Raw genomic sequence first — 14,416 nt, 5'->3', positions numbered from 1 at the left:
TATATGTAATACAATCATCTAAATGCCCTATCATATATTTCTAAAACTTCATTTTCAACCAGGCATAAAATTCCATTGTGTCGCTTTTCGTTGTTGATCCAAATTTTCTGAAAACCTGTCCATTTCCACCACATTCATTATTTTCTCTATTAATTCATCTTTCAATGGTATTTTAAAATCCTTCCAATATCTAATATACAAAATCCTCACTACAATTAAAATCATAACTAAATACACATCTTTTTCTTTATCTATAATATCTAAAATAGTTTTAAACCAAATAATTCAGGTTGTTAAAATGTGTTGCTCTAAGAAGTTTTATATTATGCTTCCATATCTGTTCCCATTTATCTATTATGATATTATGACCTATATTTTGTGCCCATTTTATCATACATTGTTTCTATTTCTTCTTGCATATCAAAATCCAATTAAAACATATACATTTTTAAAGTATATTTTTCTTTTGTTCCTAGCAATAGTCTATCAAATAGCGTCTGTTCCATATAGAAATCTTTTTATTTGTCTCCCCCAAATCTTGAATCTAATTATAGGTGCGTCCACCAGCCCATCTCTACACCTTGCCTTGACAATTCTTTTTTCTCTTCTTCCTCACTCTCCATGGAACATGTCTCAAAATTCTAGCTTTATCATCCACTGTCCATTTCTTTTCTTGTGGAGCCTTCAGTAATTTATCTCTGTAAAAGGTTCTGATGGATTTCACATGAATTTCTCTTGGTAATTCAGGTTTTCTCAGATAAAAATTGCTCATTCTTCTCACTGAATCTAATCCATTAGGTATCTTCTCCATCGGTGTATCAATCCATTCTGATATTAATCTGACAATCTGTCGCGACGTATCTCCTCCATTCTCTTCTGGTATATTTTGTATCCTCACCACTCGAGCTGCATTATCCATCTGAGTTTCCATTAACATTGTCTCTGCATCATGCTGATTTTCTTCTATCTCCGATATTTTAGTTTGTTCTTTTTCTTTATTTTATACAGTTATTTATATACCACCTTACTTTGGTCATCAGAATTCTCCTCAGACTTTTAATCCAAGGTGGTTTACATAGGCAGGCTGTTCTAAACCCCTATAGGAATTTTTACAATTGAATAGTTCTAGTCTTTCATAGAACTCCTTGTTCCAGCTGGATTCCTTCCCGGTCTGGTCTCTCTCTGTCCCTTTGCCTCCCATGCTCCACTTGACGGCAACTCCTCTCCGCCATTGAGGGTCAGCTTTTCTTATCTTTTTCCCCAATCTCTTGTTTGTCTTCTTCTGATGTAATTTTCACATCTATCAGGTGTCCACTAAGTTCATTGAATAGTTAAAGCATCCACGCTGTGTTGGGTCTATGCAGATTGATTGATTTGTTGCTGTACCATTGCCAACAGTTTTTCCATGTTGTCTTGCACAGTCTGCTTCCAGTCTTTCCTTTTTACTAATTTTTCAAATCCCATCGCCGACGCTGGCACACTTCGGACTTTCATATCCGGCATCTTCGTTGTTCCTTCCTTTGAAACTCGAATATCTTTTGTTTGCAATGCTCTTTAAGATCACTAAATGCCCTCAGCGTATTATCTTCCTTGCTCCACTTATAGACACAAATCCAGTTCCTGCAATGTCTTTTAAAATCTACTAGAAGTTTCTAGATGTCACTGATGCAGTGTTCTTATTTTGGTTCTCTTATTTATATTTGTAGCCTTGGCAACCACATTCCTCTGTTTGCAAGAATCTCAAAACATCCTGTTGCTCTTTCCGGCAATCCCAAACAATAATATCAAACCAAGGCAATAGATACTCCAATGCACAGACATTGGGGGGCCCTAGCCAGCAGCCGAATAGATGTGCCTTTCTCGAGCTCTTGAAAGGCACTCTATTTTTTCCCCAAAACTGCAGATCCAGGGAGACCTGGGGATATTGACAAATTCCTCCAGGTGATGGCACTGTTTCTGAGGAGATAAGCCCCACCAGGGGGGCTTGCCCAGGAGATTTCGCCATCTGGCAGCAATGGTGAAGAATTCATGCTGAATCAAGCTGAAGGCCCCAGCAGGGAAAGACGTTGAAAGACTTAAGTAAGTGTCATTCCGTTTGTGTATGCCTGGCATGGACTGAGTAATTGATTGCCTGATCTGGTTCTTTTTTTGCCGTGAGAAGAGGAGAAGGGGGAGGCTTTCCCCCTCAGCTGTTTATCGGTGTGAGGAGAAATTGTGGAATAGATTAGCCAAACTTGTTATGGATATATGAAAGAATAATTTCAACTTTATAACTTTGAATTTTGGTGGATTACAGTTTAATTGTCCTTGGATAAAGTTTGCGCCCTGACAATTTTAATGCCTAGTCAGTGTGCCATGAGATGAAAAAGACTGAAAATTGCTGCAGTAGAGAAACCAAATGTGTGCACAGAATGTGGGCAAAGTTTCTGCCATCTCCCTGTTCTGACAAATCATCAGAAACTCCCTGCTAAGTAGAAGCCACAACAAACTCACTCTGGGAGCTCTGCAGAGATGGATGTTGCCATGAAGCTCACTGGGCCAGTCTCCATCTCTCAGCTCAGCCTACATCACAGGGTTGTTGTGAGAAAAACATGGGGTTGGGTAGAAAACTAAGGTCCTGAGGAAATGCACCATGTAACCAGCACCTCACCATCAGGCTCTAGAGACCAAAAAATCTTAAGAAATGCTGATCTTCAGTCTGTGAGATTATGCAAGCAGAAGTTGCTATCTTATCATTGTTACTTATCTTTTTTTTTTTTTTTAAGTATCTAGACCTCATGACTGTGAAGGGAAACCTGAAATTGTGTAAGTAACGGCTGATGAACTCTCTGGATCCATGAAGGGGTGGGAATTGGCTGGACCAACCTTTACATCTTGGCAATGATCTCAGTGTGTGTCAGCGTAGCACAAAATACTGCCAAACAGTACAGATTCCATGAGCAAAATGCAAGGTCCGTTTGGCTGAAACACCTGGGAGGAAGGAGGGGCAGTAGCAGCTGCACTTAAGAGGCAGCTGGTCTCTGCTAGTGCCCATATCTGCCTATAGTTCTCGCCTCCATGCATTTGTCAGATGTTTTCACTGCACACAAGTCACTGGCTATCAGCATTGTTGCAAGGTTCAAAGCAAGACTCAGTAGTCAGGGTGATTGTCTGCAAGCTTTTATTACGTTGCCAGCAAGGAGCATCTCAAGGGACTCCTGTCCAAAGCATTGAGAGCGAGTATCAATCTTAACCAGACCCTTTATAACATTTTGGGTCCTTTGTTTGAAGATTTGAACTTCCCTTTGGCTGAAGTTTGACATCATAGATGGGGCTAACTCTTAATAGGCTGTAGATAGCCTTAGAGACACTTGATAATGAGCTTCAAGTTACAGGTTTCCAATAAGGTAAAATTAAACCATTAAACATATTGAACACAAAGTTTTCAAGAACCAGTAGAGTGTGCTATAACCTTATTTTATTCAGAACTGGCCTGGCATTGACCATTTGGCAGGACTTCAGACCTATTTCTTGACATACATCTCCTTTCCTGATTAGGATGGCCTTGTTTGAGCCACCAGTCTTCTCTCTCCTTCATTCCTTCTCCTGTTCTCAGCAAAACACTGTGGGGCTCTCTGCCAACCTCTGTTAAGCAAGGTCCTTTAAACCTGCTTTTAACAGTTTTTTCTATGCCTTAATTCTATTTGACTATTGTGACCAATTACTTATTAAGGGGTATAGTGGTGTGTATCTGCCAAGAAATGACCTCTTCCCTTCAGTGGTTGCCTAGCACCTTGTGCTCAGGCTTCAGCCAGCTTCTTGTGATTTTTCATATATTTTAACAAGCCAAACTTTCACTGTATATAGGATTTCTTTTTAAGAAATCCTTCTCCCATTTACCTTTGAACACATTACATGTCAGGCAAACTGCTTTTTCCCAGCTCCCTTTAACACTCATTTCTCCATTGCAATTGCAACTCAAACAAAGGCTTTCTCAAGAATGTACTTGCTTATCTAATTAAATGTATTTTTTCTTTTCTTTTTTTAACAAAGCTTATTTATTTATTACAGATACAGGTAAGGAAAATCAGTTAGACTTAGGGCTGGGACTACACAGGTTACACATGAGGGTATTGGCCATGGATTACAACATACATTAGTCCAACAAAAAAAATAAAAAATAAAAAATGATAATTTCTAATAACAAAATTATTCATCAATACAAAAATTATCATATTTGTTAATCTACTGATTAATAATTTAACTAAACAATCAATATTTTTTATCTAAAATTATCTATCCAATCATAAAATTTTTACTTATATGCTCTTCTTACCACTAAACTAATATTTAAAATAAAATATTTCTTATCTGATTCTTAGTTTCTGATGTCGCATTTAAGAGGAATGTTTCCAGTTTAAATGGTAATACACACTTCAATACCTCTTGTAACAGTTTATATATCATTTTTCAATATTTCTTTGCTTTTTCGCATATCCACCACTTATAATAAAAGATTCCCTCAATTCTTTACTTATCCAACATTTGTTTGATGACCCAGGGTACATTTTTACTATTTTCTCTGGAATTAAATACCATCTATAAATTATTTTATATAATTTCTCTTTTATAGAATAACCCTTTCAGTTATCTTAATACCTCTTTAATTTTCACAATATTTCTGTTCCAAATTTTCATTTAGATCTACTTTGATTTAATATAATTAATGGAATACTCTTCATTTCTAAAAAGAATTCAGTCCATTGATATCTACAAAAGGGGAAAAAAAGAAAATTCTACTTGTTGTTCAGCCATTTTCACTTTCTGTCTTAGTACTTCCTTTGTTCTCCGTCTTATTGGTGTTTTCCTTCTTCCGCCTCCCACTGCTCCTTCCATTTCTTCTTTTTCTTCTTAACTCTCTTAAATTTCTTAACCCCTCTCTTTTCTTCTTCCTTTTTCTTCACTCTGTTCTTTTTGGGTTTAATCCAAAAATTCTTCCTCTTCTCGAAACAATGTGCTCTCTGAAAGTTCCCTCTTTTTTCTTCCTTAAGATTCTTAATTCTCATAATGACGGTTGCTTTTTCCATCTCCTGTCTCATTTCAAAAATCTCCACTTCTTTAGTTTCATCCGACAATTGATCCATTCTTTTTTCTTGTCTGTTATTTGTAATCTGTTCCTGCATGCTTGTCAGGTAAGAGATTATTTGCTTCATTTGTTCAGACAATTTTCTGACCTGTTGCTTCATTTCACTTCTGAAATCCCACAACAAATCTATTAATAAGGACTGGCTTTTACTAACATCCTTTATTTTTAAATGCCATTCTTATCAATATCAAATCAAGCCAATATACCTCTGGCTGTAAAAAACAAAGATAAAATGGTCCAACAATTAAAAAAAACAACCACCTCTCATTATCTTGTTTCACCTTCTTGTAGGGCTAATTTCCAATTTTTATATCCAAAAAGCTTAAGTCAATATTCCACTGCCAGTCAATAGCAATGTCAAATCAGTCAAACAACTATTGAGTCATCCAAGTTTTATTATCTTGCATCCCTTCTTCCAAAAGGGGTGGATCAGTAATCCAGGTCAATAACACTGACAAATTAAGTTAGTATGCCTTTAAATGACCAGGCCTGAATGGAGCCTTCTTGCTAGGAAAGCGAAAGTAAAAGTCATTTCAGCTGTTGATGATTAGTTATTTATTTCTATTCCATGCATACCATTCAGCAGGGTGATCTTATCTTCTATCTCTGTCCTTTTCTTGCAGTCACCCTTATTACGAAACAAAAAAATACTCCAGCAAGGGTTTCTTTAAATCCAAATTTGCTCATTTCCCCTCTGGGTGGCTACCAGCCAACATTAATAATCTTAAAGTTATCTTTTCCTCCTTCCAACCTCTTGATTGCAGTTCTTTTTATAGCCTTTTAATGAGCTGGTTACTCACAATTTAAAGCTTTTTTCACTGTCATGTTGTTGTATCTAGGCCGTGGGGGGGGGGAGTTCTCAGCTGTCCGAATCATCTCCGAAGATGGCGTCCGGGATACGATGTGATTCAGCACAGAGCAAATGGGGGAAAAATACTCTGGAATTGCCATTCCAAGAGACTCCCCTGTTCAAGATCTCAGCCTTCGTTCCTTCTTCTTGGCAACGAAGAGTACCTCATTGTTGAGGCACTTGAAAAACACATCTATTTAGCAGTCGTCGTCCCCCCCTGGAGCCTCCGAGGTTCCTGCTACTTCATTTAATGTTAACTCTGCTCCCCAAATGTATTCTTTTTCTAAACTCGTCTCTGCAGGTGTCTGTGTCCCACTAGCTAAACCTATTTCAGCCTGCCAACTGATAATACTAAAACTTTTCTTACTACAATGTTGTATATGTGTTTTCCCAGCTTGGCTGGCCATATATTTCTGCCAAGAAGGAGTTTTATCTATCTTTGAGATGCAACTCCCTTTTCCAAATTCCAAAGTCTGTGAAACTAGCAAAACAGCTTTCTAAGCAGCTTTTCTGTGAGACTAACTTATGAATGAAAATGGCTTTCGCTATTCTATATGTTTCCATGCTTTAGTCAGACCTTTAATAAAATCAGGCAGTTAAAACTTATTTCTAATGGCTACCATATCTCTATATATGTTGATTACACTTTAAGGACAAAGACTATTTTAAAGCTTGGAAGAATAACTGGCAGGCAAACATGGTGATATCCTTGGCACTTCTGTGAGACTTCTGTGAAAATAGCAAACAGCTTCTAAAATAATTCTTTCAGTGTTTTAATGTAAGGCTTCTAGCTAAGACAATGACAATGTCCTTTGCTCTAAAAAGCATGAAAGAATTACAATTTTAAAACTGTAGAAGGTCTTTGCTAAGATGCGAATTCTTCTGCCAAATAACGCCCATCTGCTCGTAGTGATCTGTTTTAGTTTGCTATTCAAACAGAGAGCCTTCAAAGGCAGAAGCTTCCCTGGTATTTTCTATTTCTTCCTCTTATCTTCTCGCCTCCTCCTTACTTTCAAAGGGGAATAGGCTTTGTCTTTGTCTAAGTCAAATATGTGTTGTTCTTCTAAAATTTATCTTTTTCCAGTAGCAACCTTGACATTTAGCAGAGCTGCCAATTCAGCAGAGCAGCCAGATTTCAATTCTTAAGCTTTTCCCTAAATGAAAATAGTGTGGCTTTTAAGCTTTTGCCCTAATGGCATATTACCTTGCTTATTCTGTCACCTTCTATCAGCATATCACGTGGCAGAGAGTTCCATAGTTTAAGCACATGCATTTGCTACTTCATCTATTCTAATTCTACCTACAGATCCACTTTATTTCCTTTGTCGCACCACCTCCAGGACATCCTAGTGTGATGCTGAAAACAGACTTGACTAGAACTAGATAAGGAGAAGAAGCATCCTGTGGAATCAGACCAAGATGGACCAAGTGTCCATCTCCTGCAGGGGTTTCATCGGGGTAGGAAGCTTCTTTCGGGCCCCTTCCCAAAGGGGGAGGGGAGAGGATGAAACAGACTGCAGGAGGGTGGTGACAAGGGAGGGCAAGCCTTTTCCTAAAAACTGCAGAGAAGACCCCTTCAGCATCTCTGGCCGGGATCCCAGCAGAGGCAGATGACTGCAGGACAGAGCTGCACCTGCCTCTCTCCCTTCTGCACCCCAGTCCAAAGTCCAGAGCTCGTCCTCCTTTGAACTGGGTTCAGGGGTGGAAGCGCATCAGGGACACCAAGAAGCCTCCTCCCTCCCCAAAGGCTGCAGCAAAGGTAGTGAGCGTCTCAGGCAAAGAAAACAAAGAACTACACCTCCCAGCATGCTCTGGATCCAGGGGGAGGGCAGTGCTCAAGCATTCCTGAGGTTCGGCCTCTTTTGCCTGCTTGGAGGAGGTCTTGGCGGAGGCTGGCAAAGGAGAAGGACTCTGGTTGTTTTGCTACCCCCCAAGCACAGGCAGGATCTTCCCTTTGCACTGTGCACTGGAGGAGAGTCTGTGGCTGCCAAGTTGTGTGGTCTGTGCGACACCCAGGAATAGTGCAGTGGGGACGAGAGGCTCTTCCCTTGGGTGCATTCAGAGTCCCTGGTCTGTTGCACTGGGAAGGGGGGAATGGCTCACCTGTGGACCTGTCCTGAACACAGATTCAGTTTCAGTTTCATTACCTTTATTGGCATACAGTTAAAAGATCATTAAACACTTTCATACAGCTAATAAAAAAAAAGTTTGCTTATAACATAACACACCAACTTGCAATTAACTCCCGAAATTCAGAAACTTCAAAGAAATGGGGGCACGCTTCAGATTAGATGCCACAATTTGCGAGATAAATGTGGCTATCTGGGAAATGGTGTTAGGGTCAGTGGAAGCTGATAAGGCTTGCAATATAATAGAATCCTCCAAGAAAAAATTGAGATAGGGTTGGAGAGCTGGACATTTCCTCCTGGCCTCATAATGAAGCGGACAATGGAAAAGAAGATGGACTAAAGTTTCTACAGCACGCTGAGAACATGGACAAATTCTCTCATGTGGAGGAGTACCATTGAATCTGCCCCAAAGGACAGCAGATGGAATGGAATTACTACGGGCCATAGAAAAGGCCCTTCTAGTTTTTGGACATTCCAAGGTGTATAAATAGTTGGGAATTTCCCCTACTCTGACCGGTAAATGAAAGTGTAATGGTGAGCAGACTTTGTTGGCAGCAGATAAAATATTGGAAGTATGAATATCCAGGAGTCTCTCTTTGATGAGCCTAAATGCCTCGTCTTGTGACAACTGGCCAAGTAAATCAGGCTCGACTCCCAGTTGTTTTATTTTTGCACTCCAAAATTCATCTGTAAAGTAAGGGTCATCAAGAAGATGGAATAGAAGAGTGTTGGAATCAGTGTTGTAGAGAATTTTAAGCCAATATTTAGTCGCTCTAATCCACGCCAGAGTTTCAAGTTGGATTTGACCTGATTCTATACAGAGCACCTCATAAGAAACACACCGGGGCAAACCTAGTATGCTTCTTAAAAAGACTGACTGAATCTGCTCCAGTGAGCTATTAAACGATTGGATCCAGAGTGGCACCCCGTATAGAAGTTGGGGGGAGCATTTCGCATTAAAGACCTTCAGTGCCGCTGGAATATACGAACCACCTTTGCTATGGAAAAATTTAACAATGGCTTGCGAAGAGGCTTTAGCAAGGGAGCGAGCCATATAACAATGGCACGTCCATGCTAAATTATGTGAAAAAAGAATGCCCAGGTATTTGAATGTCCTAACCTGTTCTACAGTTTGTCCATTAAATCTCCACTCTCTTAGTCTCCAGGACCTTTCAAAAACTACAATTTTTGACTTGGTATAATTAATTTGTAACTCATTAGAGCAAAAGAATTCAACACACTTCCTAATCAAGTGTTTCAACCCCAAGCTAGAACGAGATAAAATAACCGCATCATCAGCATATAATAAAATTGGGACCTGCAAGTTCCTCAATCTAGGAGGGTGACCGTCAACAGTGGCTAGAGCAGGAGCCAGGTCGTTTAGAAAGAGATTAAACAGTGTAGGAGCCAACACACAACCCTGCTTCACCCCCTTGTTGGTGAGAAACTCATCAGTGCAATTACCTCTCGGGGAGTATCTAACTTGGGCAGTTGTATTTGAATATAAACCCCGGATAAGAGCAAGCAGTTTAGGATCTAGCCCCATACGAACTAGTTTTATCCATAAAAGATTTCTGCTCACATTATCAAAAGCCCCTTTGAGGTCTAAAAATGCAACAAAGAGTTTTGATTTCATTTGGGTGGAATATTTGTGCGCTAAATGTTGGAGAATGAGGGCATGATCCAGGGTGGATTTCCCCTGTCTAAAGCCTATTTGTTCTATTCCCAAGATGTTAGAATGGGTAATCCATTGATTAAGGCGCTGAAGGAGAAGTTTTGCGTACAGTTTACCAATTACAGAAATTAAGCTGATAGGTCTAAAATTGTCCGGCTTGCAGGGATCACCTTTTTTAAAAATGGGGATCACTATGGCTTTAAGCCAGACTTTGGGAAATCGACCAGAAGCATTGATGGCTGAAAAGAGCGGGGCCAGAATGGACGTCCAGAATGAAGGTTCTTCTTTGAGCCAGTTGGTAGGAATGGCATCAGGCCCCAGGGCCTTGCCCGGCTTTAGAGCTACAATTAAATCAAGAATTTCCCCTTCAGACATGTCAGGCCAAGCCTCAAAATTAGAGAAAGAAATCTCTGGGTCCCCACTACCGACAACTGCCGGATCAAAAAACAAGACTGAGAAATGGTGGCGCCAAGAATGGCTAGAAATTAGATTAAATTTGCCCGTACCTTCATTGGAAGATCTAGAGACAATGTCCCAAAATGCCTTATGGTTGTGACTAGCAGTAACTTGAATCAGTCTATCCCAGGACTTTTTAATGAACTCATGCCGCTTGGACTGGGTCAAATCCTTCAGGGAAGCAATAGCTGTAAAATAGATTTTCAAATCTTCCTTGGAATTGCTAGCTCTAAAGTTTCCAAAACTTTAGAAACTTTAGGGAGGGGAGAGTGGCTCACCTGTGGACCTCCCTGTGCTGGAGAAGGGAGGGAGAGGACGATCCTTTGTCCTGAGCACAGATTCTCTTTGGGGAAACTTGCTAGAAATGGCTGCACCAATGAACACAACCACAAAGGCGGTTGCTGTTGGAGTGGGGGGTGTTTAATAGTGCGCAAGAAAGTCATTTATGGGCCACCTCTGGTCCTATCACACATTTCCCAACACAACACCTGATGCTAGAATTTTTTCAGAGGTTGGGGAAGAGAGGAGCCAAAATCCAGACCTCCCCCTTGAGACTTTCACTCCAGAATGTCTCCATCTGCTGCTTTCCAGGATTTGGGACAGGACGTGATGCTGAGAAGACCCAGCCCTGACATGCCTGCGTACAGTTCTCACCTCCATGCATTTGTCAAACATTTTAGCTCCACGTGAGTCATTTGCTATCAGCATTTCACATGGCAGAGAGTTCCTTAGTTTAAGTACATGCATTTGCTACTTCATCTGTTCTAATTCTACCTACAGAGCCACTTTATTTCCCTTCTGGCACCAGCCCCTGGACATCCTAGTGTGATGCTGAAAACAGACTTGACTAGAACTAGATGAGGATAAGAAGCACCCTGTGGAATCAGACCATCTCCTGCAGTAATTGGCTCCTAACCGTGGCCAGCCAGATGCTTCCAGCGGAAGGGAAGGCAACAGTCTTTCCTTGCTGTATGTATATTCACTGACACCTTGACAGCTCTGAAATGTTTTTGTCATTGCAGGTCCAGCTGCAAGGAAAGCTTCCCCTGGAGGCCTTCTGCCTGTCACACAGCTATTGACAAGCCCAGATCAGTCAGAAAAGGGGGGGGGCAGCTTCACCTGGAACCTTGCTCTTTTGAGCCAAGTTCCAAGGCTGGAGAAAGAAAACCAAGGGGGGGGGGAGGATTTGACAGGAAGGGGTCTTTCTCGTTCTCCCCACTGTAGGAACTCTCTGTCCCCTTAACCCTTTTCCAGCTCAACCCTTTTCCGGCTGAGAGGGGCGGAGGGAGGGAAGGAGAGGGAAGGAGAGAAGGGGAGCAGATGCTCTGATTCCTAGAGGAGGGCCAGAGTGTGAGATGGGAGGATGCTTAAAGAAAGAAGAAGTCAGTTTGCCCTCCTGTCCCACCTCCCTCCACTCAGTCCTTGGGAAGGGAAATGGCATGTCCCTCTCTCCCTCCCTTCCTGGCATTGGAGCAATGGGACAGATTCTGAGATCTCACGGAGAAGGTGAATCAAGTAGTTGGGGAGAAAATATATGAAGTGAGGGGGAGGGGAACATGAAAACAGCAGTGAGGCTGTTTCTGGATCCGTCCAAAGACCCATGGAGTCGGCAGCATTCCAGCCATGGTCACCAGCAAGCCCCAAAGCAGCTTCTTTGTCCCCAGTGGTATACTGCTGCTGTCCATGGAGGCTCTACATTACTGGGCCAAGAGTTCATTTGCTACTTTTCTTCTTTATTAGAATGTAAGAACTATGGTTGGATCAGACTCAAGGTTTGCAAAGTCCAGTTAGATGTATGTGGGTCGCCCCCAAAAAGGGCAGGGAGGCAGGTCCTCCAAGAGGGGTTTTATCGGGGTAGAAAGCTTCTTTTGGGCCCCTTCCCAAAGGGGGAGGGGATGAAACAGAGTGCAGGAGGGTGGTTTCAAGGGCGGGCAAGCCTTTCCCCAAAGGCTGCAGAGAAGACCCCCTGAGTATCTCTGGCCAGATTACCAGGAGAGGCAGATGCTTGCAGGACAAAGCTGAACCTGCCACGCTCCCTTCTGCACCACAATTCAATGCCCAGAGCTCGTCCTCCTTTCCACTGGGTACAGGGGTGGCAGCGCATCAGGGGCACCCAGAAGCCTCCTCCCAAAGGCTGCAACAAAGGTAGTGTGAGCGTCTTTGACAAAAGCCACAAAGAACTACACCTCCCAGCATGCTCTGGATCCAGGGGGAGGGCAGTGCTCAAGCATTCCTGGGGACTCATGTTCCACCTCTCTTGCCTGCTTGGAGGAGGTCTTGGCGGAGGCTGGCAAAGGAGGAGGACCTGGTTGCTCTGCTACCCCCAAGCACAGGCAGGATCTTCCCTTTGCACTGCACTGGAGGAGAGTCTGTGGCTGCAGAGGTGGGTGGTCTGTGCAACACCCAGGAATAGTGCAGTGGGGAGGGGAGGCTCTTCCTTGGGTGCATTCAGAGTACCTGGCCTTTTGCACTGGGGAGGGGGGAATGGCTCACGTGTGGACCTCCCTGTGCTGGAGGAGGGAGGGAGAGGACGATCCCCTGTCCTGAGCACAGATTCTCTTTGGAGAAACGTCCTAGAAATGGCTGCGCCAATGATCACAACCACAAAGGCGGTTGCAGTTGGAGTGGGGGGTGTTTAATAGTGCGCAAGAAAGTCATTTATGGGCCACCTCTGGTCCTATCACACATTTTCCAGCACAACACCTGATGCTAGAATTTCTGCAGAGCTTGGGGAAGAGAGGAGGCCAAAATTCAGACCTCCCCTTGAGACTTTTACTCCAGAATGTCTCCATCTGCTGCTTTCCAGGCTTTGGGACAGGACGTGATGCTGAGAAGACCCAGCCCTGACCTGCCTTGTTCTTTCTGCTCCCACAGACTGCAGACTGGCAACCCGGATTCAGTGTAGATCAGCTCTTCCTCTCTCGGACTTCCAAATGGGTACCGCAGATCCTGCTCAGGTATGAAGTTTTAGGAGCACATTGGTAGTTTTGTGGTGGGGAACACGAGTAACATGTGTTGCTACCCGTGTAAAAGTCTGTTGCCGCTTACAGACAAAAGGCTACTGTGAACATTTAAAATGTTGACTTATCAAGTATCTCAATGGAAAAAATTAAGATTAAGTCATTTCTGACCAACGTTATATCTACGCAACAAGGATCAAACAGGCACACCTGTGGGTTGGGAAGAAACGGGTTAAAGAAGGAAGTTGAAATAAAGGAGTTCTAGAAAAGCTATGGTAATTTCTCAAACTGTGGGTCAGGACCCACTTGGCCAATTTCAGGTGGGTCCTCATTCATTTCAATATTTTATTTTTAGTATATTATACTAATATACTAGTCTATATACAAATATACTATACAAGTCTAATATACTGATGCTCTCCTGGGATGTGACTGCATTTGGGAAAATGAGACAGACCTGTACTTTTAACAAGCTACTATGTATATTTATGTAACAATGATAGTCAATTGGACTTTCTCCTGGGTAAGTGTGGCTAGGATTGCAGCCTAGGATTGTTAAAAATTTCCCTGCTTGATGATGTCACTTCCGGTCATGACATCATTTCCAGTGGGTCCTGACAGATTCGCATTCTAAAAAGTGGGTCCCGGTGCTAAATGTGTGAGAACCATTCTGGTCTACTGGTCTAAGCAGTATTGTCTTCAGCAGGTCTGTAGCCTTAACAGGAAGCTACACACCTCCTGCCGTAAAGTTTTCCAGGACAAATCCACGTTCACCATCCAGGGCAGGAATACTCTGCTTCACGCATAGGAGGCTGAGATATGGAGTCAGACCCTCAGTCTGCCTCTCCAGGCTGTGTATTCAGACTTGCAGCAACACCCCGAGAGTCCCAGGCAGGGCCTTGCTTGGCTGAAATTCTGGACACTAGTTGGAGATGTCCCAGATTGACAGCACAGTCCTAAATTGTGCCTGCAGCGGTCCCTGCACTGGCCAAAGGTGTTTCAAATGTCCATAAGAGTAGGCAGGCCTAGTACCCTGCTGGTGTTCAATCCAGGCCACTGGCAGAGTTATGTACACCGCTGAGCAGTGCAGCAGCTTTGGGAGTGTGGTGAAAGTTCTGGAGGTGGGGAGGCGGTGTTTCTGGGCAGGGGCATATTGGGGGGGTGGGTGAATTGGGCCTGGGAGGGGTTCAGCATCAGCAGGTGTCTCCCCTGCTGTATCCT

Source organism: Tiliqua scincoides, unplaced genomic scaffold (assembly GCF_035046505.1).
Source record: "Tiliqua scincoides isolate rTilSci1 unplaced genomic scaffold, rTilSci1.hap2 HAP2_SCAFFOLD_107, whole genome shotgun sequence".
NCBI lineage: Eukaryota > Metazoa > Chordata > Lepidosauria > Squamata > Scincidae > Tiliqua > Tiliqua scincoides.
The sequence above is the reverse complement of the archived record's forward strand: the minus strand, read 5'-3'. Positions refer to the sequence as shown.